This window comes from Hyperoodon ampullatus (genome assembly GCF_949752795.1).
Source record: "Hyperoodon ampullatus genome assembly, chromosome: 5".
Classification (NCBI taxonomy): Eukaryota; Metazoa; Chordata; class Mammalia; order Artiodactyla; family Ziphiidae; genus Hyperoodon; species Hyperoodon ampullatus.
The window spans coordinates 63,534,163-63,561,636 of record NC_136918.1 but is presented as its reverse complement, the minus strand read 5'-3'; positions in this window follow the sequence as shown (position 1 = coordinate 63,561,636).

The window sequence follows — 27,474 nt, the reverse complement described above, 5'->3', positions numbered from 1 at the left end:
GCTGGCTACAAATTGTTGGTCCCCAACCTGACCTCCAATCACAGATCTGACAATCTCCACACAATCCACCCCAGGCAGGTAGAAAACCAAAGAGAACACTCTCTCTGGATCCAAACCAAGTTTTTAGAATACAAAATTGAGGCAGAAAGAGAAATTTATCCAGTATTATTGGTGACCCACAAACTCACCAGCCTGTGAAGTGGGTTCAAACAATAAGTGTTGAGGAGGAAACATGTTTCCTCTACCTTCTTGGTTCTTTGGCTGCTCTAATAATCAGATTAACATCAAACAGATTAACAGGAGAAAAATAATTAGATACATGTATATGGGGCCCCATAAAAATATGAGACACAAAGGCAATCAGGCAGTTGAGGCTTATGTGCTATCCTGAGCTAAGGAATGGGATAGGGCTGTGGGGCTTCAAAGGGGAGAAAGGTTAATTCACAGGACAATGAAAAGAGCACATGTTTTGTAATTAGATGTTTACCCTGGCATACAGATAGCTCATTCAGATAAAAATTATCTCTGTCAATAACTCTTTCTGAGCCAGGCCTCCTACTGAAATTCTTTCAGGCAGTTGAAAGGGAAGTAAAAAGCTCCTCCTGCATCTTTTGGGCCTCCAAAGTCTTCAACTCTAATCCAACTTGTCATGTTTTGGCGTGGCCTGTTCTGAGACCCTTCACGGGCTTATAAGATCTATGCATGTGTTCCACACTATGATTTTCCTCAACAGCACAACACAAAAGGCAGAGACAAACAGGACACATGGTTATATATATCAAGAGCCACAATATCCAAAGAACTAGTTCTAACCGAAAGTTTTCTGTAAATCTAAATTTTAAAAATCCCTTTTAGAAAAACAAGGAGAGGCTCTTACTGCCCTTGCTCAAAAAGACCCTGAGGAGAGATCCAGGAATCTGACTATTAAAAACAGTTTACCTGGGACTTCCCTGGTAGCACAGTAGTTAAGACTCTGCCTGCCAATGCAGAAGACACGGGTTTGATCCCTGGTCCGGGAAGATCCCACATGCTGTGGAGCAAATAAGCCCATGCGCCACAACTACTGAGCCTGCTCTCTAGAGCCCGTGAGCCACAACTACTGAAGCCCGCGTGCCTAAACCCCGTGCTCCTCAACAAGAGAAGCCACCGCAGTGAGAAACCTGCGCACCGCAGCGAAGAACAGCCCCCACTCACCGCAGCTAGAGAAAGCCTGCATGCAGCAATGAAGACACAATGCAGCCATAAACAAACAAACAAACAAATAAATAAATTTATAAAATAGAAGAAAAACAGTTTATCTTTGTCGGCTTGGTCAGAGGTTCCGAGATGTCAGCTGCAGTCTCATCTCCGGAGTGAGTGGGGAGTACTAACCATCCTGTCCTAGTCAACAAAACTGTTGAAAGGCAAAACGTTTTTTATCTTCCAACTTGGGTCCCGTAAAGAGGGCCTGCAAATTAAGTGACAATTGACAGGTTAACAAGAGGAGATACAAAGTTTATTTACACTTGCATGTGTGGGAATTGCTTGGTGGTAAGTAAGTCACCGAACAGCCAGAGATAAAAGTTGACTTACCAAACTTAACAAAAGGAGGGGAGGGTTTAAGCATCAATGGGGAAGTATGAAAGTTTATATTGGGCTTTTTTGATGCTAGTGAGAGTGGGCAGTCTGTATTCCTAGCAGCTGAATTCACTGGAAACTCCTTCAGAGGAGGGTTAATGGCATCTCTATTTTCAGGAAGCCCTGCTTTAGTCAGATAAGGAAATTCAGATAAGATTTCTTTTTGTATCCTCCACAGCTCAAATGTTTTCATTTTATAATAATCTTTATACCAATTCTGGAATCCAAGTGGATCCCCACAGATGCTTAATATAACATTTCAGAAATTTTTAATTAGGTTGGATTGAATTTAAACAACAACAACAAAAAAGCATACACATTCTAGAGTAGACATGAGAATTGAAAACAAAATTAATTGTTCGGGACATAACACAAATAAAATTAGTAAATTACTTTAGAAATATGCAAATATACTCTAGGAAAATTTACTCCAATACTTTTTTTTCTCAGTTTATCAGAATCTAAGTTTAAGAGCCCAGAAAGAGAGTATGTCCTCTTGAACATTATATAAGACATGTCACCATAGGTAATGTAACAATACTCAAACCCATACACATCAGTTGAGTTTTATTTCTAATACTGAGAAAACAGTCATAATCTGTCCTTATAGTGACACTATTGTAATGGTCTGCCTCTACCTGTATTGTGGTTGTGTTGATGTTAAAATATGGAAAACAGTCCTCTTGTTAACATATTATACTTCAACTTACACTTTCTTTTAAATTTTTTTCAGACTTGTGCTCATAAAATTGAAGTTTTACTGCATTAAAACACAATACTAACTGGCACTGAATCTCTTTAAGAGATAACAGTTGAAAGGAAAGGAGAAAGAGGTGAGAAAGATGAGGAAGATGGAGTGATGCCAGGGAAAATAAAATACTCATTTTACTCAAGAGCATGTAAAGGTGAAAGTTGGGTAAAGGAAGAAAAGGAATTCAAATATCTGATAGTTTGATGTACTCTGAAAGACTTGTAATGATAAAGGATATGTGACTTTCTTCTGTTTCTATTCATCTTCATCTGGTGTTTTCTCTGTGGCTTACCTTGTCTTGCATTTTTAAAGAGAATTTTGGCCTTGCCACGCTCCCATTCACTCTCTCTGTTTTATTAGTACTTTCAGAGGCAGTGTTTTTTGGCATTGACAGACATACACCATTGTCTTTCTTTTCAGATCCTTTTGGTAACTTTTTAAAATTCATCTCTACATCTGTATTTTCCTCTTGTTTTCTCTTTGCAGTAAGTAACTGAACATCGTCTATTTTCCTTCCCTTCTTTCTCTCTGTTTTCTTCCTTATTTCATTGACCTCTACTCAGTCTGACATTTTATGCAATTCTGTGCTACAGCTACCTCTGACTTACCTATCTCTCTGCTCTTTGTCACACTTCTTGGATATTTTGTGGCTGGACAAAAATACCACCTCTCCTGATTGCTTATTCTCTGCAATCAAAGCACCTTAGTAACTATTTGAAAATATGTATGTAATGTCTCTTAGGGTAATATTAAAAGATAATTTGAGATAAAAAGTAAAATTTTCTCTTGTGTCTTCTCTCATGAGGTGGATTTCTTCATGGGCTATTTAACATTTAGCTGTGAGCTGTAAACTGTATTTGTGGGAATCCCTTACGCTAGCAGTTTTGTGTCCACTTGCTGGGTCTCTTGGTTTTGAGTCAGTAGATAGCTGGAACCCCAGGGCAAATGGTTGAGTTCGTCCCTGTGGACCAATACTGTGAGACAAGAATAACAGGACAGTGTATATATGGCAATGCCATATACGCTATCAGGAAGCATCCACATAGCACAGGTAGATCAGCTAGGTTCTTTGTGACCACTTAGAGGGGTGGGATAGGGAGGGTGGGTGGGAGAAGCAAGAGGGAGGGGATATGGGTATATATGTATAGGTATAGCTGATTCACTTTGTTATACAGCAGAAACTAACACACCATTGTAAAGCAATTATACTCCAATAAAGATGTTAAAAATATAACAAAATAGGGCTTCTCTGGTGGCGCAGTGGTTGAGAGTCTGCCTGCCGATGCAGGGGACACGGGTTCGTGCCCTGGTCTGGGAGGATCCCACATGCCGCAGAGTGGCTGGGCACGTGAGCCATGGCCACTGAGCCTGCGCGTCCGGAGCCTGCACTCCGCAACTGGAGAGGCCACAACAGTGAGAGGCCCACGTACCACAAAAAAAAAAAAAAAAAAAAAAAAAAAGAAAAAGAAAAAGAAAAATCACACAAAATAAAATAAAAATTCAAAAAAAAAAAAGAAAATAAAGAATAACAGGACAATTGAGAGAGGAGGCTGGGTCCTGACCAGATAGAAGATAAGAGACCACATATTCCTCATTCTCAAAGTCAGGAGACCTCCCTGACTACACATGTACAGAAAGTCAAAAGGGCAGTGTTGTCAAGTGGCTAAATCTACCCATAGACCTCTTCGATAGAATCCATCTTGGCTAAGAGATGGGCGTGCACACATGGGAAAATCCTGATATATGCCAAATACGGACTTTGAACCAGTCAAATTAAAATGATTGGCCAAAGGAAACCCAGAAGAAATGCCCCATATAAGTGATTTAAACTGCCACAAGGGTGCGACTCTCTCTCTCAACCTGCCCGTGTGTCTATCCACACATACTATATTCTTTTTTCTCCTAATAAATACTTTACTTGGTTCACTATTTTCCGTCTTTGTGGGAATTCTTTTTCGGCACAGCCGTAGGGCCAGGGCCTTGTCACTGACCACTGGTCTAGTGACTAGGATTCAGTGCTCTCACTGCTGCGACCTGACCTCAATCAGTGGCCAGGAACTGAAATCTTGCTTCAGGTAGCTGCAGGCTGAGGCCACCCGAGATCAGTTTCAAGTTTCTTAAGTGCAGAAAGTCCTGGATGAATAATCAAGCCATCATTGCTATTTTACACTAGCTATTAACATACTTTATATATATTAGTTATTTTTCGGGGAGTCACTGAGTATTTGTTATTGTGTTTGGATTTATCTTTAGTATATTTTAGATAACTTTTAAATTCTCTTCACAACTAAAATAGATTTGTGATTAATATATTTTATACAACAAAACACATTAAGCTCTCTATACCAAATTCCCATGTCATTTTAAAATCACATAACTCTTTTTCTCAATTTTTTTAAAAAAAATTGATCTTCCTATTTTTAAAATATATTTTTTATTTTTTTTCCAAATATTTTTTTCCAAATATTTACTGCCTCAGATAATACCAGGTCTTATTAATTTGCCCAGAAATAATTAGAAGTAATTTAAGAAAAATTTTACCTTTCCAAAAGAAAAAAGGACAAAACAAAACTAAATCGTAGACTTAAGAATGTTAGAGCTGGAAAATTCTGCCTTAAAAATCTTCATTTTACTACATTTCAAGTCCAAGCATGAAACACACTCTCAACTGGAAAAAAAAAAAAGTGCAACGTAAGAGCTGTAAGTTGAGTTTTATTCAGTGTCATACCGAGGTCTACAGCCCAGGAGACAGTCTCTCAGATAACTCTGAGGAACTGCTCTGAAGAGGTAGGTGTGAGGGGAACAGTATGTATGTGGTTTTTGCTTAAGGAGTATATGCAATCCAACATACATCTCAGTAGAAAGTTACCACTAGTCACAAGGAACTGATATCTCAGTTAATAATCTGTGTGCTTTTCTAACAATGGGAAAATGCAGGAATCTGGGTTCATGAATATTTTTCCTGAAACATATCCAACTGTCTAAGGTTCTGTTTTGTATGTTTTCTTAAAGCATATAGTGCCTCATCGTATTCTTCATCCTGAATTCCTTTCAGGGTATACTGTAGTCAGTGACTGCAATGGCTAATGCCTTAATCCTTGTGGAACCAGGTGGTGAGCAACGTTCCTTGTTTTATAGCTACCATCATTATTAAACTTTTAAAAGAGATTCTATGCATTGCATGGTCCTTGTTTTTAAATTCGATGTCTTTGAGACAGCTAAAAGTTATTTAATGAGACTTGGATCACTAAGCAAAAGTTGTAGATGAAAATTTAACTTAATATTAGTTTTAAGCATAAAATTTATATTTTGTGTACATATATACTTAGATTCAACTATATACAGAAAATAGTTTAGATTTTTAAACTGAAGTAGATAATTTAACCTTAAGGTTTAGGAAATTTTTCTGGAGCTTCCTACAAATGTATGGCATCATCATCTGCTACATTTAAGCATCACAAAACATATTAGCTGGATGCTTCTTAACTATGAATTGTCTGTAAGCCTGTAATTCTATTTTGCAATTCTCATCTAAACCAAATTAATTCTACTCTCTTCAGTAGTAGAACAAAGCCTGGCATAAAGTACATACATAAATGTTCAACAAATGAGCAAACAGATGAACAAATGCAGTCTCAACTGGAACTACTACGTCTATATATTTATGGCTTAGAAGGAAAAGGAAAAACTAACCAATTTTTCAATGATGAGATAGTTTCCCTCTGAACATTTTTAGAATGATAATACATTCCACTTTAGGTAGAACAGTCCTGCTTTATACTTGTCATCCTATTGTAGCTATTATTATATTTCCTTTCACTCTTCAGAAAGTCCTGGTTTGAGCAATAAAGTACATGATTCTTCTGGTACTTATATTTAAGTGCATATGTGAAAGAGAGTAAAGAAATGCCTGTCTTGCTTTACTATTTTCATGTCTTTCCTGGACCTTAAACTAAATGATTTTCCTATAGGGATATGACCAGTTTCTACCTCAAAATACTACTTTGGTTGTAAAAACTTAATGTCAAAATTCTCATACCGTTAATTTATTTGAGTCAAGGTATTGAATGCCTGTCTTTGCTTGGTGTATATCATCAGATAAACTAGTTTATCTTCTAGGAAGACACTAGTGAAATGTCAATGGGAATAGGTAAGTTTTAAAGCACTACATTAAAATTGTATAGGGGATGTCTGCTTATTTCTGAGGCGTCACTGGTGTAGCATATTATTGTCATCATTAAGATAGTAATGTGTAAAAAAGTGATATGAATATCATACAGACAAAAAGTAGATGACAGTAATAGTCATTACAGCTTTTGTGTCCAGTTAAATATGTTCAGGTTTCCTTCTTCTGGACATACAGTAGAATTCTCCTTTGTTGCCCCTTTGAAACTAAACTAATGGCAAAAGCAGAAATTTTACAAGCCAGTTTATGATTTTCCTGCCTTCCCTTTCCATGAAAACTTGAATCAAGAATAAACTTCTGGGTCTTCCCTGGTGATGCAGTGGTTGAGAGTCTGCCTGCTGATGCAGGGGACACGGGTTCAAGCCCTGGTCCGGGAGGATCCCACATGCTGCGGAGCGGCTGGGCCTGTGAGCCATGGCCGCTGAGCCTGCGCGTCCGGAGCTTGTGCTCCACAATTGGAGAGGTCACAACAGTGAGAGGCCCGCGTACTGCAAAAAAACAAAAAAACAAAAACAAAAACAAACTTCTGTATAATCTGGACTCCTGAGTAGCAAATATGAGTGGGACTCCTGCTGTTCTGAATGTAGCATGAATGCAAAATGATTTTTTTTGTTATGTTAAGTCACTGAGATTTTAATATACTTTGTTACCATAACATAACCTAGCCTAATCAAGCCTCCATCAACAGCTAAAATCATCTTCTTAAGCAGTACCTATCAACTTCCTGTGAAAAACAATTGCACTCTTTGCTTTCAGAGCTGTATACCATTTCCCAACCCCTCCCAGCACCTTGGAGGTCTATTCAGCTAAGGTCAGCTGGCCACTAGTATGTTTTGACCGCATGGTCTATAATCCTTTTAGGAGGAAAACAGTCATGGAATTGTAGAGCTGGAAAGATTTTAGGGATTATGTAGTTCAGCTCCACCATTTAGACAGGTCATTTGGAAAAGCACAAGTTAAATAGGCCCAGATAGTCACTTATGTGAATGCAACCAAGGTACTTAATCTTTCTGACTTTACTTTTCTTAACTATAAAAGTGAAGATAATTACACCCTTCTGTCAGGTTTATTTAAAAGATTAATTAAGTTTAAGTGAACCCATCAGGTATTGTGGTCACAGGGCATCTATATATTCCTTCACTCCTTAAAAGTTTCATTAGGTTAGATAGGTAAAAAGTGGCAGAGCTGGGACTTAAAAAATAACATTTGTGAAGAGTTTTATAATTTTATTTTCGTATCCATTAGCAATATCATATAAATTTTACAACCAACTTGTTATTTAGGCAAAGCTGGAATCATTATTATATCTATTTCATAATAGTCAGTTGAGACCCAGAAAAGCTGTGATTTATCCAAGATCATCCTGCTAGTAATATATAGCGGAATCAGAGCTTGAACCAACAGCCTCTGACTTGAACATAACACTCTTTCTTTTTCACCACCTTGAAGCATAGCCTTTGTGCTATGGACATTCTAGCCAGAGCTTTTCCACTATAAATAGGCTTTGTAGAAGTGAGTATTTCTAATTTCTCAATACTCAATCCACAATAATAATAGTTAACATAGTATTGAATACTAATTAGTATGTTTTAGAGTTTATTGATTGAAGAAAAAAAATCAAAATAAATTCCTGGTCTTTGTTCCCAATTCCTGAGAGGTAGCCGCTAAATCCTTAGAATTTCCTTAGTGATAGGACTGTCTTTGTTATTCAAGGTGGGCCCTGATGATAAGCTTATGCTAAGGAGGTGACTAATAGGTGACTAATACAGCACACATTACTGGTGTGCTGTAATGAGTTGACTCAGGATAGGGACTGGCCAAGCCAGAAAGACTAATCACTTAATTAAAAGGTTGGGGGTTTTAAGGCACACCATATCAGCCCATTCTCCAGGTACAAGAGGGTGGCCAGAATTGAGTTTAATTTTATAGTAAATGAGTAAATCATTCATGCCTATGTAATGAAACCCCAATAAAAATTTTAGGAACCAAAGCTCAGGTGAGCTTTCCTCGTTGGCAATAATCTGTATATTGTCACACATGGATGTGTCAGGAGGGTAATATGTCCTGCCTCCGCAGGGAGAGGACAATGGATGCTTGCTATTTGGGACCCTATGATATATTGTTATTTATCCTTTTGCTATAATAAATTTGTACAAGCATACCTCAGAGATGTTGTAGGTTCAGTTTCAGGTTATAAAGTGAATACCTTAATGAAGTGAGTCACAAATTATTTGGTTTCCTAGTTCATATAAAAGTTATGTTTACACTATATTATAGTCTGTTAAATGTGTAATAGCATTATGTCTTAAAAAAGTACATACCTTAATTAAAAAAAATATTTTGTTACTAAAAAATGCTAACCATCATCTGAGCCTTTGGTAAGTTGTAGCAGTAACATCAAAGATCACTGATCACACATCACCATAACAAATATAATAATAATGAAAAAGTTTGAAATATTGTGAGAATTAATAAAATGTGACACAGAGACATGAAGTGAGCAAATGCTGTTAGGAAAATAGTGCCAGTAGACTTGTTAGATGCACGGTTGACTGAAACTTCAGTTTGTAAAAAAGAACAATGTCTGCAACGAGCAGTAAAGGGAGCATAATAGAATGAGGATGCCTAAATCATATCACTTTCTTGAGTTCTATGAGTCATTCTAGTTAATTATCAAACTTGAGCGGGTGTTGGAAACACCTGAATTTATAGCAGCTAGTCAGAAGGGTGATTGCGGAACCCTGAACTTGTGACTGGTGTCTGAAGTGAGGGCAGTCTTTTGGAGGAGTGTGTCCTTAACTTTGAAGTTTGGCTAGTCTCTAAGCAGCTGATGTCAGAAGTTATTTCATAAACATACTTCAAAACATATATATATATATATATATATATATATATATATATATATATATATATATATATATATATAACTTTAGAAAGTCTTCTTTCTTGTACTTTTGACTCATAGGTAAAGATAAATAACACCTGGTGTTAATTAATTTTTTAAAAGTTTTACATTACTTTTACATTAAATAATCAAGGATATTTCCAGATTTTAAATTTTTTTCAAAAAATTTTAGAGCTAGTTAATGTTTATTCTGAAAGTTCTTTAAATAATTATTTTATTTATTTTATGAGAACATCATTTTAAAAACCTAAGATACCCTTATTTGAAGGAAATCTGACAGAAAGTTAACATTTTTCTTTTGGGGACATAGGTACATGAGTCGCTTCATTGTATATTCTCTATATTTCTGCATGTGTGAAATATTTTCTTAAGTGTTATCTATGATTCAATAATAATTTTGTTCCATTCTCTGGCAAAGCTGAATAATAAAGTCATTATAATAATTTAACAGTATGAAATCAGAGCACTTCAGGAATTTTCAAATGCTATGTAATTCAAAGCTTTTTCTCCACCTGTGGAGAGCTGGTGTTAAGTAGCCTATAATTGCATAGTGGTCTTTTTCAGTCTCCTGGACAATACAAACACAATTTCTACCAGAAACACACACTCTTAGTAATTTGCTCTGCAGAATTTGTAACTTACTGGATGCCATGTTATATTGCCTACATTGTTGCTGATTGGCAATCTTACCATGCATTCTGCCCAGTCGTTACCTGCCAACTCCATAATGAGAAAAAGGCTGCCATTCACAAGGTTCTCAGCTGGTGAAATACTTTAGTATCATATAACTTCAAAATGTTGAAATTTTTTTTTGATGAATTCACCTACTGTCTCCCTGATTTGCACCAATAACCTTATTAAAATTTGAGTAGATAATATCTTAAATTCATGACCAATAAAACTATTCATCTTGACAGTACATCAATAGTAGCAGTAAATAAATTTTCCTCTTGATAATAAAACATATTTAATTTATATGAAGATTATATTTTAGTTACCATTTAATGAACATCAACTTCATGCCAAGTGTTAAGTAGTTTTCATATTTTCATTTTCATATTTTTCTCAAAACACCTTCAGGGAGATAGGCTTTGCATATATTCTATCCTGCATTAGAATATAAACCTCATTTAAGGAGGAGTGTTGCCTACTTTTTCAATGACATATCTGAAGAGCCTAGAACAGTGTTAGGAGCATAGTGGATACTCAATAAATATTAGTTGAATGAATGAGTGGTTTTAACTATTGTATAAACAGAAATAAAATTTAACTTTTCAACATCTCATAATTTATAAACCTAATACAATAGTTTCCATGAGTGCTTTCTCTTAGCTATGCCATAATAGCAGTTATACAACATTTAGCTATACAACAATAAAGCATTCACCAATAGAGAACTCTCTGTCTGGAAACCCTTTTCTTATACTGGAGTTGGCAGAAAGCATGGAAAGATTCATGACTAACCAGAAACAGTGAAGGAATTATACTGTGGTATACAGCAAGATAATAATCTCACATGGATATTTGTCTGTTTTGCTCCATGATTTAGTTAAATCCCCTAGAATAGAGGCTAGCACACAGTTGACAGTAAGCTTGATAAATGTGTCGAATAAGCGAATTTTGTTTTCAATGTGAATAAGATTAACAAAATTTAAGATACTTCAGAGTGAAAGCTACAGTTTAAGTGTTTTGCATTATACCATGTTTTTAAATACTTTTCAGTACTCTTTTCAATATTTTATTTGATCCTAAGAATAATTTTGAAGATGCATAAAGCAAGTATGATAGTTATCTTTTAATAAATATATATGCTAAATTGTGCAAGGTCGAATGAATTTTCTGAGAATACAGAATTCACTGAAAAACTATAATTATGTATTGGTCTTCTGCCTACTTTTTTAATAAAACAGGGCTTTTTAAGGCATCAGATTTTACTTTCATTTGAGTAATTTGAATGATTTCATATAATTATCTGATGTAGATGAATGGACCTAGAGTGAGGGACAGCCGACCCCAACCCCTCCAGGGAGTTCCAAGACCAGAATCCACGTGGCTGACAGGGTCTTGGTGATCCAGACAGGTGTCAGGCCTGAGATTCTGAGGTGGGAGAGCCGAGTTAGGAAATTGGTCCATCAGAGACCTCTTGGCCTCACGTAATATCAAACAGTGAAAGATCTCCCAGAGATCACCATCTCAAAGCTAAGAACAAGCTCCACTAAACAACCGGCAAGCTACAGTGCTGGACACCCTAAGCCAAACAAGTAGCAAGACAGGAGTACAACCCCACCAACTAGCACATAGGCTGCCTAAAATCATAATAAATTCACAGAAACCCCAAAACACACCACCAGATGCTGTCCTGCAGAGCAGAAAGACAAGATCCAGCCTCATCCACCAGAACACAAGCACAAGTCCCCTACACCAGAAAGCCTAAACAAACCACCGAACCAAAATTACCCACTGGGAGCAGACACCAAATACAAAGGAAACTACAAACATGAAGGCTGCAAAAAGGAGACCACAAAAACAGTAAGTAAGGCAAGTTAGAAGACAGAGAAATACACAGCAGATGAAGGAGCCAGGTAAAAATCCAGCAGACCTAACAAATGAAGAGGAAATAGGCAGTCTACCTGAAAAACAATTCATAGTAATGATAGTAAAGATGATCCAAAATCTTGGAAATAGAATGGAGAAAATACAAGAAACGTTTAATAAGGACCTAGAAGAACTAAAGAGTAAACAAACAATGATGAACAACACAATAAATGAAATTAAAATTTCTCTAGAAGGAATCAATAGCAGAATAACTTAGGGAAAAGAATGGATAAGCGACCTGGAAGATAAACTAGTAGAAATAACTACCTCAGAGCAGAATAAAGAAAAAAGAATGAAAAGAATTGAGGACATTCTCAGAGTTCTCTGTGCCAACATCAAATGCACCAACATTCGAATTATAGGGGTCCCAGAAGAAGAAGAGGAAAAAAAAAAAAAAAAGGACTGCAAAAATATTTAAAGAGATTATACTTGAAAGTTTCCCTAATATGGGAAAGGAAATAATCAGGTCCAAGAATCACAAAGAGTCCTATACAGGACAAATCCAAGGAGAAACACACCAAGACACTTATTAATCAAACTATGAAAAATTAAATACAAAGAAAAAATATTAAATGCAGCAGGGGAAAAGTAACAATTAACATACGAGGGAATCCCCATAAGGTTAACAGCTGATCTTTCAACAGTAATTCTGCAAGCCAGAAGGGAGAGGCAGGACATATTTAAGGTGATGAAAGGGAAACACCTACAACCAAGATTACTCTACCCAGCAAGGATCTCATTCAGATTTGATGGAAAAATTAAAACCTTTACAGACAAGCAAAAGCTAAGAGAATTCAGCACCACCAAACCAGCTTTACAATAAATGCTAAAGGAAATTCTCTAGGCAGGAAACACAAGAGAAGGAAAAGACCTACAATAGTAAACCCACAACAATTAAGAAAATGGTAATAGGAACATACATATCAATAATTACCTTAAATGTAAATGGATTAAATTCTTCAACCAAATGACATAGACTGGCAGAATGGATACAAAAACAAGACCCATATATATACTGTCTACAGGAGACCCACTTCAGACCTAGGGACACAAACAGACTGAAAGTGAGGGGATAGAAAGAGGTATTCCATGCAAATGGAAATCAAAAGAAAGCTGTAGTGGCAATTCTCATATCAGAAAAAATGGACTTTAAAATAAAGAATATTACAAGAGACAAAGAAGGACATGACATAATGATCAAGGGATCAATGCAAGAAGAAGATATAACAATTGTAAATATTTATGCATCCAACATAGGAGCACCACAATACATAAGGCAAATGCTAACAGCCATAAAAGGGGAAATCAACAGTAACACAATCATAGTAGGGGACTTTAATTCCCCAATTTCACCAATGGACAGATCATCCAAAATGAAAATAAATAAGGAAACACAAGCTTTAAATGACATATTAAACAAGATAGACTTAATTGATATTTATAGGACAATCCATCCAAAAATAACAGAATACACTTTCTTATCAAGTGCTCATGGAACATTCTCCAGGATATATCATATCTTGGGTCACAAATCAAGCCTAGGTAAATTTAAGAAAATTGAAGTTTGTATCACGTATCTTTTCCAACAACAACACTATGAGACTAGATATCAACTACAACAAAAAAAAATCTTTAAAAAATACAAATACATGGAGGCTAAACAATATACTACTAAATAACCAAGAGGTCACTGAAAAAATCAAAGAGGAAATCAAAAAATACCTAGAAACAAATGACAGTGAAAACACAATGACCCAAAATCTATGGAATGCAGCAAAAGCAGTTCTAAGGGGGAAGTTTATCACAAGAAAATCCTACCACAAGAAACAAGAAACATCTCAAATAAACAACCTAACCTTACACCTAAAGTAATTAGAGAAACAAGAAAAAAAAAACCCACCAAATTAAGCAAGAGAAAGAAATCATAAAGATCAGATCAGAAATAAATGAAAAAGAAATGAAAGAAATGAGAGCAAAGATCAATAAAACTAAAAACTTGTTCTTTGAGAAGTAAACAAAATTGATAAACTATTAGCCAGACTCATCAAGAAAAAAAGGGAGAAGACTCAAATCAATGGAATTAGAAATACAAAAGGAGAAGTAACAACTGACACTGCAGAAATACAAAGTATCATGAAAGATTACTACAAGCAACTCTATGCCAATAAAATAGACAACCTGGAAGAAATGGACAAATTCTTAGAAAAGCACAACCTTCCAAAACTGAACCAGGAAGAAATAGGAAATATAAACAGTACAATCACAAGCTCTGAAATTGAAACTGTGATTAAAGATCTTCCCACAAACAAAAGCCTGGGCCCCTTAGGCTTCACAGGTGAATTCTATCAAACATTTAGAGAAGAGCTAACACCTATACTTCTCAAACTGTTCCAAAACGTAGCAGAGGGAGGAACACTCCCAAACTCATTCTACAAGGCCACCATCACACTGATACCAAAACCAGACAAAGATGTCACAAATAAAGGAAAACTACAGGCCAATTTCACTGATGGACATAGATGCAAAAATCTTCAACAGAACACTAGCAAACAGAATACAGTAGCACATTAAAAGCATCATACACCATGATCAAGTGGGGTATATCCCAGGAATGCAAGGATTCTTCAATATACACAAGTCAATCAATGTGATAAACCATATTAACAAATTGAAGGATAAAAACCATGTGATCATCTCAATAGATGCAGAAAGTGCTTTCAACAAAACTCAACACCAATTTATGATAAAAACCCTTCTGAAAGTAGGCAGAGAGGGAACTTACCTCAACATAATAAAGGCCATATATGACAAATCCACAGCCAACATCATTCTCAAAGGTGAAATACTGAAACTATTTCCAATAAAATCAGGAACAAGACAAGGTTGCCCACTCTCACCACTCTTATTCAAAATAGTTTTAGAAGTTTTAGTCACAGCAATCCAAGAAGAAAAGCTAATAAGGAATCCAAATCAGAAAAGAAGAAGTAAAGCTGTCACTCTTTGCAGATGACATGATGCCTATACATAGAGAATCCTAAAGATGCTACCAAAACACTACTAGAGCTAATCATTGAATTTGGTAAAGTAGCAGATTACAAAATTTATGCACAGAAATCTCTTGCCTTCCTATACACTAAAGATGAAAAATTTGAAAGAGAAATTAAGGAAACACTCCCATTAACTATCACAACAAAAAGAATAAAACACCTAGGAATAAACCTACCAAAGGAGACAAAAGACCTGCATGAAGAAAACAATAAGACACTTATGAAAGAAATTAAAAATGATACAAACAAATGGAGAAATATACCATGTTCTTGGATTGGAAGAATCAATATTGTAAAAATGGCTATATTACCCAAAGCAATCTACAGGTTCAATGCAATCCTTATCAAATTACCAATGGCATATTTTACAGAACTAGAGCAAAACATTTCATAATTTTATGGAAACACAAGAAAGTCTGAATAGCCAAAGCAACCCTGAGAAAGAAAAATGGAGCTGGAGGAATTAGGCTCCCTGACTTCAGACTATACTACAAAGTTACAGTAATCAAGAAATTTTGGTACTGGCACAAAAACAGAAATATAGATCAATGGAACAGGATAGAAAGCCCAAAGATAAAGCCATGCACCTATGGTCAGTTTGTCTTTGGTAAAGGAGGCAAGAATATACAATTGAGAAAAGTCAGCTTCTTCAATAAGTAGTGCTGGGGAAAATGGACAGCAACATGTAAACAAATAAAATTAGAACACTCCCTGACACCATACACAAAAAGAAACTCCAAATGGATTAAAAACCTAAATGTAAGGTCAGGCACTATAAAACTCTTCGAGGAAAACATAGAACACTCTATGACATGAATCACAGCAAGGTCATTTTTGACCCACCTCCTAGAGAAATGGAAATAAAAACAAAATTAACAAATGGGACCTAATGAAACTTAAAAGCTTTTGCCCAACAAAGGAAACCATAAAGAAGTCGACACAGACCTACGTGAGAATGGACTTGAGGATATGGGGAGGGGGAAGGGTAAGCTGTGACAAAGCGAAAGAGAGGCATGGACATATATACACTACCAAACGTAAGGTAGATAGATAGTGGGAAGCAGCCGCAGAGCACAGGGAGATCAGCTCGGTGCTTTGTGACCGCCTGGAGGGGTGTGATGGGGAGGGTGGGAGGGACGGAGATGCATGAGGGAAGAGATGTGGGAACAGATATATATGTATGACTGATTCACTTTGTTATAAAGCAGAAACTAATAAAAAAAAAAAAAAGAAGAAGAAGAAGTCGAGCTTACCCTTCCCCCTCCCCATATCCTCAAGTCCATTCTCTAGTAGGTCTGTGTCTTTATTCCTGTCTTGCCCCTAGGTTCTTCATGACTTTTTTTTTTCTTAGATTCCATATATATGTGGAAGCAGCTGCATAGTACAGGGAGATCAGCTTGGTGCTTTGTGACCACCTAGAGAGGTGGGATAGGTAAGGTGGGAGGGAGGGAGACGCAAGAGGGAAGAGATATAGGAACATATGTTTATGTATAACTGATTCACTTTGTTATAAAGCAGAAACTAACACACCATTGTAAAGCAATTATACTCCAATAAAGATGTTAAAAAAAAAAAAGAAGTCGAAAAGACAACCCACAGAATGGGAGAAAATATTTGCAAATGAAGAAACTGACAAGGGATTAATCTCCAAAATATACAAGCAGCTCATGCAGCTCAGTATGAAAAACACAAACAACCATTTCCAAAAATGGGCAGAAGACCTAAATACACATTTCTCCAATGAAGATACACAGAATGCCAACAAACACATGAAAGGATGCTTAACATCACTAATCATTAGATAAATGCAAATCAAAACTACAATGTGGTATCACCTCACACCAGTCAGAATGGCCATCATCAAAAAATCTACAAGCAATAAATACTGGAGAGGGTGTGGAGAAAAGGGAACCCTCTTGAATTGGGAATGTAAATTGATACAGCCACTAAGGAGAACAGTATGGAGGTTCCTTAAAAAACTAAATATAGAACCACCATACTACCCAGCAATCCCACTACTGGGCATATACACTGAGAAAACCATAATTCAAAAAGGGTCATGTACCACAATGTTCATTTCAGCTCTATTTACAATAGCCAGGACATGGAAGTCACCTAAGTGTCCATCAACAGATAAATGGATAAAGAATTTGTGGCACATATATAAAATAGAATATTACCCGCCATAGAAAGAAATGAAATTGAGTTTTTTTAGTGAGGTGGATGGACCTGGAGACTGTCATACAGAGTGAAGTAAGTCAGAAAGAGAAAAACAAATACCATATGTTAACACATATATATGAAATCTAAAAAAAAAAAAAAAAATTGTTCTGAAGAACCTAAGGGCAGGACAGGAATAAAGACCCAGACATAGAGAATGGACTTGAGGACACGGGGAGGGGGAAGGGTAAGCTGGGATGAAGTGAGAGAGTGGCATGTATATATATACACTACCAAATGTAAAATAGATAGTGGGAAGAAGCTACATAGTACTGGGAGATCAGCTTGGTGCTTTGTGTCCACCTAGAGGGGTGGAATAGGGAGGGTGGGAAGGAGAGGCAAGAGGGAGGAGATATGGGGATATAAGTATATGTATAGCTGATTCACTTTGTTATACAGCAGAAGCTAACACACCATTGTAAAGCAATTATACTCCAATAAACATGTTAAAAACAAAAAACAAATCAAAACAAAGTAAATAAATAAATAATTAGCTAAGAGACACATTTACTACCTCATTTTGTGAAAATGTCTAAACAGTTTTTTCAATTAATACTCAGAAATGGGATTGCTGAATGATACGGTAGTTCTATTTTTAATTTTTTAGGAATCACCATATTGTTCTCCATAGCAGCTGCGACATTTTGCATTCCCAGCAAAAGTGCAAGTTTATAATTCTTCCACATCCTACTCAACGTGTGTTTTTTTGTTTGTTTGTTCATTTTTGTTTTGTTTTAAATAATAGCCATTCTAACAGGTGTAAGGTGAAAATCTTTCTTTTGACTTTATATCTCCCTGATGATTGGTGACTTTGGATATGTTTTCATATACCTGTTGGCCATTTGCATGTCTTCTTTTGGAGAAATCTCTATTCAAGTCATTAGCCCACTTTAAAATCAGGATTTTGTTTGCTTTTGTCATTTTTGTGCATGTGTTTTTATTTTTAAAACCGTTTTGTTTTTATTTTTGTGTAAGGTGTAAGATAGGGCCTAATTTCATTCTTTTGTAAGTGGATATCCTGTTTTCCCAGCACCATTTGTTGGAAAGAGTATCCTTTACCAAGGTGTGTTCTTGATACCCTTTTTGAAGAACAGTTGATATTACATATGGGGTTTTATTTCTAGGCTTTCTATGCTTTTGCATTGGTCTATATGTCTGTCTTTATGCCAGTACCACATTGTTTTAATTACTGTAGCTTTTTTATATATTTTGAAATAAGGAAGTATGCTACCTCCAGCTTTTTTCTTCTTTTTCAAGATTGTTTTAGCTATTCTGGGTTTTTTGTGGCTCTATATGTATTTTAATATTATTTTTGTTTTCTGTAAAAACTATCATTGGGATTTTCATAGTGATTGTGCTGAATCTGTAAATCCCTTTGGGTAGCACAGACATTTTAACAATATTGTCTTCCAATCCATGAACACAGGATGTCTTTCCATTTGTTTGTATCTTCTTTAATTTCTTTTATCAGTGTTCTTTAGTTTTTGGTTCACAAATCTTTCACTTCCTTACTTGCATTTATTCCTAAGTATTTTATTATTTTTGGTTCTATTACAGGATTATTTCCCTAATTTCCTTTACAAATAGTTCATTTTTAGTGTATAGAAATGCAACTGATTTTTATATGTTAATTTTGTATTCCATAACTTTACACTGAAATTGCTTATTATGTCTAATAATTTTTTATGGAGTCTTTAGGGTTTTCTTTGTATAAGTCCATGTCATGTGAAAACAAGGAAATTTCTTCTTCCCTTTTGAATTGTATGTCTTTTTGTCTCTTTTTCTTACCTAATTTTTCTGGCTAGACTTCTAGAATTATGTTGAATAAATTTGGCAAGAATGGGACATCCTTGTCTTGATCCTGATCTTAGAGGAAAAACTTTTAGTTTTTTTTACCATTGTATATGGTATTAGCTATGGAGTTTTCATGACGTTTATTATGTTGAGATAATTTTCTTCTAATTATAGTTATTTGAGAGTTTTTTTATCATGAAAGTGTATTGAGTATTGTTAAATGCTTTTTCTCTATCTTTTGAGATTATCATGTGATTTTTATCCTTTACTCCATTAATGTAGTGTATCATATTAATTGATTTTAATATATTTTAACATCCTTGCATCCTAGGGATAAATCTCACTTGGTTACTTTTAATATGCTGTCAAACGTGGTTGCTAGTATTTTGCTGATAATTTTTGTATCTATGTTCACCAGGAGTACTAGCCTATAGTTTTCATTTCTTTTGGTGTGTTTGTCTAGTCTTGGTATCAGGGTAATGCTGGCCTGAAACTGTTCCTCTTTTTCTTTATTGAAGATGATGGTCATGTAATGTTAACCAACTAAGGACATTATTTGAAAATAAAAAAAGTTCCTTCAGCAAAATGAAAAAAGGAAAGAAAGATGACATCAGCTATAAGAGGCACTATGAGTTAACTATGACATAGCAGAAGATAGGAGTTCATAAAGAAAATATGTTGACTTTAGACTTAGAAGATTCTTCTTTGAGTTGTAAGCTTTGAAGAATGTTAGTTTATATTTCTTTCCCTATAGATCCAGTCCCACGACTCAATTCTTCATTGGATACTTATTCACATGGTCTTAAATTTTAAATGCTGTTTAATGGTTTTTGACTTTTAGGAAATCTATGAATAATACATAGAAGAAAAGTATAACTACAAATTAGTACATAAATACTAGTTACTAAGTTGTATAAGTAATCATTATATACTTACATACACATTAACTTGTTTATATGTAATACCTATATATAGTTAAGGTTTATAATATCAAAATTGGGAGGTGAAGATTGGGTGAGAAGAGTTTGAAGAATGTGTAAATATTTTATCTATTTTCTAGGTTTTCCCCAAGGTTTCTCCAAAGGCTGTGAAGCTATTATTTATGTCTGGTTCTCTAGAAGCAGAGCTGCAATGGGAAATTTCATGCTCATGATTGATTAAGGGGGTGTTCTCAGGAAAAATCAGTACGGGAATGAGGGAAGCAAGATAGAGAAGGAGAAGGAGCTGCATAAGATGTAGTTTCAGATAAAGTCTGGTTCTCTCTAAATCCTCTGGGAGCTTTGGATAATAAATGGCAAGATGGCCTGTTATGACTTGGGGTCAGGAAGCAAGGCCTTTGTACACCTTTGACACCCCAGTTTGTCACTGACTATCCAAGGTGGATGAAGGGAGAGGAGGCTCCAGTTAACTCCTAATTACTTTTAGGGAAGTGGACTTTATGTCAATTTGTCTGAGCCACAGGGTGTCCATTTGGTCAAACATTATTTAGGGTGTCTGTGAAGGTGTTTATGGATAAGATCAATATTTGAAGCAGTAGAGTAAAGCAGACTGTCCTCCCCAGTGTGGTTGGGCCTCATCCAATCAGTTGGCCTGAATAGAACAAAAAGGCTCATCCTCTCACAAGGAAGAAGGAACTCCTCCTATATGACTGCCTTCCAGCAGAGACATTCAGTTTTATGCTACCTTCAGCTTTGAAATAAAACGTAAACTCTTCCTGGATCTCAAGACTGTCATTCCTTGGCCTAGAACTACACTCTCAGCTTTCCTGGTTCCCAGGCCTTCAGACTCAGACTGGAACTGTCATCAGCACCCCTGGGTCCTCAGCTTGTGAACTACAAATCTTGCGACTTTAGCCTCTATAATTGGGCAAGCCAATTCCTCATAAAAACTTTCTCTCTCTCTCTCTCTCTCTCTCTATATATATATATATATATATATATATATATATATATATATATATATATATATATATATATATATTTATATATATATTTATATATATGTATATAGATAGCTGGATAGACTGATAGATAAATATATCCTATTGATTCTGTTTCTCTGGAGAACAATAATACAGTGAGAGGTGGATTCCATAGCATAAGTGAAATCCTCCAGAAAATATCGGTCAACGTGAGGCATTGGTAGAAGCACCCCCCCGGGAAGTAGTAAAAGTAATTCCAAGGGATTTGGAGTGGGCACCAACAACATCTGCTACAAGTATGCATCCTGCTTTTATTAAGTGATCTGTGTCACAGTAGACTCTCCTTTATACATTCTAAGAAACTACCTGAATACAAATAGCATCTCCATCCAGTCTTTCTCTCCCAACCAATACTCCAGCCCATTCTTGTGAAGGTTGAAGCTCTGTGCATGCCCTTAAACAAAAATCTTGACTCTTTCAACTTATCTGATAGTAAACTTTGTTTTCTATTAATTATACACCTATAATTGTTCATAGTCTATTCTAAAATAATTTTTAGGATTCTAAATTTACTTAATTTTTACATAGGTTCCCTGTCTTTTGCTCTAAAAAAAGCTATTCTATGCCAAATTATTCTAATGCTCTTTTTAAATACTTAGGTTTCCAAAAAATTCTAAAAGATATAAAAATGCAATAGATAATCCAAAAGCTGATCAATCTATTATTTGAAGTTAAAAAACATACTTCTTAGCAAATGTTGAAGTACTTGGTTACTTAGTATTGAGAGTGCCACAGCTCCCTTTGAAAATGATATAATCAAATAATACAATAAAACTTTAGGCTGGAAGTTTCATAGAGATCCTCTTGTACAACATACATTTTCTTCATACAAGTAAACTGAGGAAGAGAATATGAAGTCAACTGAGGAATATAGGATATATATAAGATAACATTTTACTTTATATTTTTAACACCTTGATCAGCAATTATTTTTATTTGGAACTCTGTATAAAATCATTTATATACAATACATTTTTAATGTTGAAATCTTATTGCTTATGGCTCTAAATTCAACTCAGAAAATGCCTCAGATGCAATTTTTCAGTAAATATTTTATTTAAAAGAATGTATCCTTTATGGAAAACAGACGATTAGGAACGAGATAGAGGCATGATTTTTAAAATAGTTTATCACTACAAATCTTTGAAGAAAATAGTAATAATGATGGCAGTGACAACAACTATAACAACAGCACAAGCATATTAACATATTTAATCTGTAAACAGTCCCATGAGGTCGTACTTTTATTACTTCCTATCTTCATTATGTGAAAACTGTGGAATCTGACTCTAGTTATTCTGGCTCACAAAATTATCTTCTCAATCACTGTATTCTTCTGTAGAACAAATATACTCTGAACACCAAACTACTATTTAAAGCAGTTGAATACACATTTAAACCTTTTTCATAGACATTTTCCAGAAACTTATGAACTTATGAATACTGTTTCACTGTTCTTGTTTCATCTGTGAAGATAAAACAGTAGACAGTTATTAGATATAATTTAGTGATCAAGTGGAAAATCATGGCTTCAGCACAACTCTTAATTGGTTTTTGAGTAATGCAGTTTGCAATTTGAATGGGAAGATGTTGATCCTTATTCACTGTCAAAGGGCATATTTGTGGGGTTGATTTTACAGTGAATGACGGATTGCATAATCTATGATAATCATTTTTAGAAGAAAGTGCAATGGCACAGAAGTCAGCGGGCCTAGGTTTTAAATTCTGCTTTGTGAGTAGCTATTTGGCTTTAGCCAAGTCCCTTAACTTTATGAGAATTATTTTCCTCCCCTTTAAAGTAAGGAGCTTCAAGTTTGACCTACATCAACTTGAAGGTTCCCCCTAGGTCTATTCCAACATTCTATGATTCTATGACCTAGACCTCATTAGTGGAGTATTAATAGTCAAAATTAGGCACAAATGAAAGACATTACGTTGTTTTTTATATGGAACAGATACTGTTGGATTTGAGATTCCCATTTTTAATTTCCATTTTGATATCCTCATCTTCCTGCTCTATGCTCTTTCAGAAACCTTTGCTCTTAGAAAAAAACCAAAGTACATGGAGTGAATAGATAGTCTTTTAAAATTATTTAACAAGCTAATTTACAGGATTTAATAATAAGTTAAATATCTAAAATTTAAAAGCAAACCTTAAGTTAGTCAATCAACTGTTCCCTGTCTGAACTAGAATGACAAATAAAATACATTATCACCCTTTTCCACGTGGAGAAGTGATGTAATGTGTCAAGAGAGAAGAATGACTTTGGTCATGCCCTCTGGAAAAGATGCCCTTACTTGGCATTCTTCACTGTGATCCTTTAACAGTGTGCCTGAGCAGCTGGAAGCAGGCTGGAACAATTGAAAAACACTGAATTAGTAGGAGGTAAGGGAGATATCTGCAAAAGCTGAAGCAAAATGAACTTTTCTGCCGAGAAAAGCAGCTTCGTTACAACCCTCTGAGATTAGATGTCAATCCATCCCCAAGCAAGACAAGTGTGGGTGACATATGGAAAGTATATTTTAAAATCTGCTGGAACTTGCCAATCTGGAGAATCGCCCAGGAAAGAGCCTCAGAAAAATCACAATGGAAACAAGCAAATTTATCAGATTTATTCAGAACTTGAGAGCCACAGAAACTAATTGGACATACTCCCATTGCTAAGCAGATAAAGATTTCATCATTAATAATTACTATGACAGAAAGCTCTTTTAACTGTTTCTCTCCAGTATCTGTTGCAGTGATTAAATAAGTATGTGTACTAGTTTTGTGTGACATCACAATAGAAAGAATACTTTCCTCACATGCCCTTATAAAGCTAAAACCTGCTCTCTTGTAACTTGCTGAATCAAATTAGTTTTCAAATATGGCTATGCTGTCAAATAGAAGTGGTAGGAGCATCTCTTTCTGAAGTCAGAAGCATTTTATTTTAACTGTTCAAGAAAATCACAAAAGCCAATTATTTGTTCCTTTAAAATGAAGGTGTTTAACATCTTGAAGTATGAAAAATATTTGTGACACTAAATAATAATAATGAACCTTTTCTTTAATATACACAGAATTATTTTGTCTGCAAAGTGAAACACTCTGTATTAAAAATAATATTAATACTAATTGGCTGTGTATGTTATTGTCTTTTGCAGACATCAGCTGAGTCACCATGATTTATTCCAAATGAGATATTTTTAAAGAAAATGTATCACATAGACAAGCTTAATCATTTCCAGTAATATTGTAACAGCTTCAACAAGAAGAACTGTGGTGTTAAAGAGAAGCATATGATTCTTGGTGTCAGTGCCAGAGAGTTATAGTTTTAATGTGTTGAATCAGTACAAGTGATGAAAAGAATGATTAAATTTTACAATAGCAACTTATAAATTTGAAGGAAATAGACATTCTTATTGAGAGATTTACCTAGAATTTCTTAAAGTTACAGAGAATTAAAATTTGCCAAAATTTTCATTCAACTTATATTTTTAATAAAAAATGAACTTAAAGAAGTACCAATTAATTTTATAGACAATGAAATAGTTTTGAGTTAGTGAAAGTACTGTACACAGAGTATAAGGAATCATATTTACTTTTGCAAAAAATATTTAATATTTAGCTGTTGAGATGGTCAATCTAAACTTTATTTATTTAAGGGTACAAAATTCTAGTATCTCAAATTACAGTTCAGTTTTAGGACAGGTAGATAAATAAAACACGTTAAAATTATCAACAATTGAGGAAATAAAATCATAGAATCCATAGCAAACAAATTAGGATAAAAATCACTGAAGGTTTAATTCACCTGTGCTCTTTTGCAATGTATTAACATTGACGCACTCACTTTAAAAGACCAGCAATAAAACTATGAGCCCGATTATCACAGGTCACTGCTGATACCCAGAAAACAATTATTATTGTATGTTGTCAATAAAGCTATTGTTTTAGATCTTATATAATGTAACATGGAATAAATGCTGTCCAGTTGTAAGGAATTGAAGGAAACTACATTCAAATTAAAAGTGATATTTAAAGAAAGGGCTCACTAGAAAAATGTTAGAAAGTAACTCGTTTACTGTCACCTGGCATCTTTAAACCACCTCTAAACTTAGTATAGTTTCTACTTTATTTTTTTTACAAGTGGCATAGGACATAATTATCTTTGGGGTAAATCATATTTTCCAGATTTTGTGGTTAGGAATAGATTTGATGCAGAGAACATTTTATTTAGTTATGGTAGCTTGAATTCAAACTGTAACTGATGAAAGAAATTAAAGATGATACAAATAGATGGAGAGATATACCATGTTCTTGGATTGGAAGAATCAACATTGTGAAAATGACTCCACTACCTGAGGCAATCTACAGATTCAATGAAATCCTTATCAAACCACCACTGGCATTCTTCACAGAACTAGAACCAAAAAAATTCACAATTTGTATGGAAACACAAAAGACCCCGAATAGCCAAAGCAATCTTGAGAACGAAAAACAGAGCTGGAGGCATCAGGCTCCCTGACTTCAGACTATACTACAAAGCTACAGTAATCAAGACAGTGTGGTACTGGCACAAAAACAGAAAGATAGATCAATGGAACAGGATAGAAAGCCCAGAGATAAACCCACGCACATATGGTCAACTTATCTTTGATAAAGGAGACAGGAATGTACAGTGGAGAAAGGACAGTCTCTTCAATAAGAGATGCTGGGAAAACTGGACAGGTACATGTAAAAGTATGAGATTAGATCACTCCTTAACACCATACACAAAAATAAGCTCAAAATGGATTAAAGACCTAAATGTAAGGCCAGAAACTATCAAAGTCTTAGAGGAAAACATAGGCAGAACACTCTATGACATAAATCACAGCAAGATCCTTTTTGACCCAACTCCTAGAGAAATGGAAATAAAAACAAAAATAAACAAATGGGACCTAATGAAACTTCAAAACTTTTGCACAAAAAATGAAACCATAAACAAGACCAAAAGACAGCCCTCAGAATGGGAGAAAATATTTGCAAATGAAGCAACTGACAAAGGATTAATCTCCAAAATTTATAAACAGCTCATGCAGCTCAATAACAAAAAAACAAACACCCCAATCTAAAAATGGGCAGAAGACCTAAATAGGCATTTCTCCAAAGAGGATATACAGACTGCCAACAAACACATGAAAGAATGCTCAACATCACTAATCATTAGAGAAATGCAAGTCAAAACTACAATGAGATATCATCTCATACCAGTCAGAATGGCCATCATCAAAAAATCTAGAAACAATAAATGCTGGAGAGGGTGTAGAGAAAAGGGAATACTCTTTCACTTCTGGTGGGAATGTGAATTGGTACAGCCACTATGGAGAACAGTATGAAGGTTTCTTAAAAAACTAAAAATAGAACTACCATATGACCCAGCAGTCCCACTACTGGGTATATACCCTGAGAAAACCATAATTCAAAAAGAGTCATGTACCAAAATGTTCATTGCCGCTCTATTTACAATACCCTGGAGATGGAAACAACCTAAGTGTCCATCATCAGATGAATGGATAAAGAAGACGTGTCACATATATACAATGGAATATTACTCAGCCATAAAAAGAAATGAAATTGAGCTATTTGTAATGAGGTGGATAGACCTGGAGTCTGTCATATAGAGTGAAGTAAGTCAGAAAGAGAAAGACAAATACTGTATGTTATCTCATATATATGGAATTTAAGAAAAAAAATGTCATGAAGAACCTAGGGGTAAGACAGGAATAAAGACACAGACCTACTAGAGAATGGACTTGAGGATATGGGGAGGGGGAAGGGTAAACTCTGACAAAGCAAGAGAGAGGCATGTACATATATATACTACCAAACGTAAGGTAGATAGCTAGTGGGGAGCAGCCGCATAGCACAGGGAGATCAGCTCGGTGCTTTGTGACCACCTGGAGGGGTGGGATAGGGAGGGTGGGAGGGAGGGAGATGCTAGAGGGAAGGGATATGGGAACAGATGTATATGTATAACTGATTCACTTTGTTATAAAGCAGAAACTAACACACCATTGTAAAGCAATTATACTCCAATAAAGATGTAAAAAAAATGTTTAATTAGTTGTTGAATGGCTGCCTTTCAACAACTGGCATTCTTAAGATTATAAACTCAGTGAAGACTGGAATGGTGTCTGCCTTGTGAGTCACAGCCCCAACCTATAACATAGGGATTTAACACAATAGGTAGTCACTCATTAAGGATTTGTTCATTTTGAAATGACTGCATGGGCCCACAGCTAGCAACTGGGAGGGAAGGAAATTCATGCCCAAGTTGCTAACTCTGTGCTCAGCGTTTTAGAGACATTTTGAATTTGTTAGTGACAGGGTATGAGCTTCAAATTCATGTATAA